The sequence below is a fragment of the Salmo salar genome, chromosome 21 (assembly GCF_965601325.2).
Source record: "Salmo salar chromosome 21, fSalSal1, whole genome shotgun sequence".
NCBI classification, from domain to species: Eukaryota; Metazoa; Chordata; class Actinopteri; order Salmoniformes; family Salmonidae; genus Salmo; species Salmo salar.
Genome location: NC_138311.1, coordinates 43,131,851 through 43,135,769, shown reverse-complemented (window position 1 = coordinate 43,135,769; position 3,919 = coordinate 43,131,851). Strand labels below are relative to the sequence as shown.

The following is a 3,919-nucleotide window of genomic DNA, read 5'->3' as shown; positions in this document are numbered from 1 at the left end:
ATGAGTAAGGTAAGACCTTGACCTTGTCTCTGTATTGCATTGTAAGATAGTGGGCCGGACCAGTGTAGACTTCCTCCCATCCCTCTGCTTACCACTGCAACAGGACTTAACCCACAGCCTAAACATGCATCAGTGCAGAACTACATTAGGTCAAGCTGTCTGGGAACAGGACAGCAAGGCCACACATTTATTGTTTTTACCTAGACTTGGATGACATGAGGTAACATTGGCTTTGTGTTCCAATTGGTGCAGTATACTGGACAGAGGCCACGAATGACACAACTATATATGCATCCATTTCACAACCTATTGTAGTTGAGTCCATTGTGGGGTTCAGGAGTATACTACAGGAGTCTTAAGTTGTGTGCTCTCCTGCCTCCCCTTCCGTCAACAGATAACCTTCTACGATGACAGGAACTTCCAGGGGCGTTGTTATGAGTGTGACGCGGACTGCGCTGACATCCCCATTTCAGCCGCATTTCAGCCGCTGTAACTCCATCAAGGTAGATGACACCCAGTGGCTGCTGGGTGCTGTACGAGAGGCCCAACTAACTGGGCTACCAGTATGTGCTGACCAGGGGTGAGTACCCAGAGTATCAGCGCTGGATGATTACAATGACTCCATCCGCTCCCGTACCTTCTGGTGAGCAACCTAATGGTCTGTCTCTGACGTGTGGCTGTGTTACCTGGGTAACCTGCCAGGCTTGTCTCTGAGGTGTGGATGTGTTACCCGGGTAACCTGCCAGGCTTGTCTCTGAGGTGTGGCTGTGTTACCTGGGTAACCTGCCAGGCTTGTCTCTGAGGTGTGGATGTGTTACCCGGGTAACCTGCCAGGCTTGTCTCCGAGGTGTGGCTGTGTTACCTGGGTAACCTGCCAGGCTTGTCTCTGAGGTGTGGCTGTGTTACCCGGGTAACCTGCCAGACTTGTCTCCGAGGTGTGGCTGTGTTACCTGGGTAACCTGCCAGGCTTGTCTCTGAGGTGTGGCTGTGTTACCTGGGTAACCTGCCAGACCTGTCTCTGAGGTGTGGCTGTGTTACCTGGGTAACCTGCCAGACCTGTCTCTGAGGTGTGGCTGTGTTACCTGGGTAACCTGCCAGGCTTGTCTCTGAGGTGTGGCTGTGTTACCTGGGTAACCTGCCAGACTTGTCTCTGAGGTGTGGATGTGTTACCTGGGTAACCTGCCAGACCTGTCTCTGAGGTGTGGCTGTGTTACCTGGGTAACCTGCCAGGCTTGTCTCTGAGGTGTGGCTGTGTTACCTGGGTAACCTGCCAGACCTGTCTCTGAGGTGTGGCTGTGTTACCTGGGTAACCTGCCAGACCTGTCTCTGAGGTGTGGATGTGTTACCTGGGTAACCTGCCAGACCTGTCTCTGAGGTGTGGCTGTGTTACCTGGGTAACCTGCCAGACCTGTCTCTGAGGTGTGGCTGTGTTACCTGGGTAACCTGCCAGACCTGTCTCTGAGGTGTGGCTGTGTTACCTGGGTAACCTGCCAGACCTGTCTCTGAGGTGTGGCTGTGTTACCTGGGTAACCTGCCAGACCTGTCTCTGAGGTGTGGCTGTGTTACCTGGGTAACCTGCCAGGCTTGTCTCTGAGGTGTGGCTGTGTTACCTGGGTAACCTGCCAGGCTTGTCTCTGAGGTGTGGATGTGTTACCTGGGTAACCTGCCAGGCTTGTCTCTGAGGTGTGGATGTGTTACCTGGGTAACCTGCCAGACCTGTCTCTGAGGTGTGGCTGTGTTACCTGGGTAACCTGCCAGACCTGTCTCTGAGGTGTGGCTGTGTTACCTGGGTAACCTGCCAGACCTGTCTCTGAGGTGTGGCTGTGTTACCTGGGTAACCTGCCAGACTGCTACCCCATGAGTAATACTTCACACATCGATCTAATCATGTCAAAGATTTGAGTATTATTGAATCTTTTAGCTACAGAGTGAATGGGTGTATCATCTGATTGATGTCTGGGATAGGTGGGCATGTTAGCCCACAACAAAAAGGGAGACAACGATGAGATCAAGGAATAACAAAAATATATTTATGAACTAAAGTAAACTATTTACAATTAACAATGGTGTGTGTAGTCAGTAATCAGTAGTTTAAGTGAGTGGTTGCGTGCATAGATGGTGATAATGAGGGGTGTTGATAGGTACCAAAACAAACAAGCCACAAAATGCCCACGGACCAATTTCACCCAAAAATATATTTACTGTATATTTTTTAAGAACCCAGTCGGGGTCTCAACTTACTGTTGAGAGTTTGAATAACAGAATACACCAGGTGCAATTTGGTTGTGTATTAGCAATCACTCAATTAGCCCATGTCAGCATATTAAAAACTGCAAACATTTGCCTCCACCCTATAGCAAAATGTGTAGAATTGCAGGAAATGAACTTTAAAACAAATGTTTTTCTTTTGTACTCTCGGTGTATACTTTCTTATTTAGAGTAATTTCCTCAAACAGTATATCTGTAGGCCGCCTGTATCACATCTTTACTTTGTTTTTCCATAGATTTTCTTATTAATGCTACTTCAAAATCATTCCTGTTCTTCCATCAGAACATCTTTTACAAGGACAAGGACTTCGGCGGCAGTCACCATGAGTGCATTAGTATCTGTGCCGATCTTCACTCCATGTTCAACCGCTGCTAGTCCATCAGGGTGGAGAGCGGTATGTTCATGATCTACGAGCGCCCCAACTTCATGGGACCCCAGCACTTCCTGAGGAAGGGAGAGTACTCCAACTACATGCGTATGATGAGAATGAATGACTGTGTCAAGTCCTGCCGCATGATCCCCATGGTAAGGGAATGAACGACTGTGTCAAGTCCTGCCGCATTATCCCCATGGTAAGGGAATGAACGGCTGTGTCAAGTCCTGCCGCATTATCCCCATGGTAAGGGAATGAACGGCTGTGTCAAGTCCTGCCGCATGATCCCCATGGTAAGGGAACAGTCAAATATTATTCTCAAGGCTACTGATATCTTCAGAAAATTTCTAAAACACATATTAACTACTTACTGTATCATTGTGTATTTGAGAGTATTTACACATAATCTAGGTTTTGATCATAGTATTTAACCTGGCCATCTACGAGGGTGTAGAAGTTTTGATCATAGTATATAACCTGGCCATCTACGAGTGTGTAGAAGTGTTGATCATAGTATATAACCTGGCCATCTACGAGGGTGTAGAAGTTTTGATCATAGTATATAACCTGGCCATCTACGAGGGTGTAGAAGTTTTGATCATAGTATATAACCTGGCCATCTACGAGGGTGTAGAAGTTTTGATCATAGTATATAACCTGGCCATCTACGAGGGTGTAGAAGTTTTGATCATAGTATATAACCTGGCCATCTACGAGGGTGTAGAAGTTTTGATCATAGTATATAACCTGGCCATCTACGAGGGTGTAGAAGTTTTGATCATAGTATATAACCTGGCCATCTACGAGGGTGTAGAAAGGGATCCTAAGTGGTTAATCATCAGTATCAAACAATTTATGAATTACATAATCAATCTTCAATCCCTTAAATCAGTCACATTGACATTTTGCATTTTGTTTGCGTACATGTGAGAATCTAAATAGTCGTTTTTGTATTGACGATTCATAAAGCTTGTTAAGAATGTAGAAACCAGATCCCCTCCAGCACCGTGGTAACTTCAGGATGAGGCTGTACGACCGTGCTGACATGGGAGGCCAGATGATGGAGCTGGACGACGACTGCCCCAACTGTATGGACCGTTTCAGTATGTCTGACTTCAACTCCTGCAACGTGATGGATGGCCACTGGCTTGATGTACGACCAGGCCAACTATAGAGGACACCACTACTACCTGAGGCGTGGCCAGTACCGTAGATACAGTGACTGGGGAGGCATTAGCTCCAAGCTTCGCTCCATCAGGCGCATCATAGACCTCTAA

The 3,919-nt window shown here is 47.3% G+C and overlaps 1 pseudogene; it reads left to right on the top strand.

Annotated features, from left to right (window-relative positions):
* Positions 1-3,919, top strand: LOC106582305 (gamma-crystallin 2-like; annotated as a pseudogene).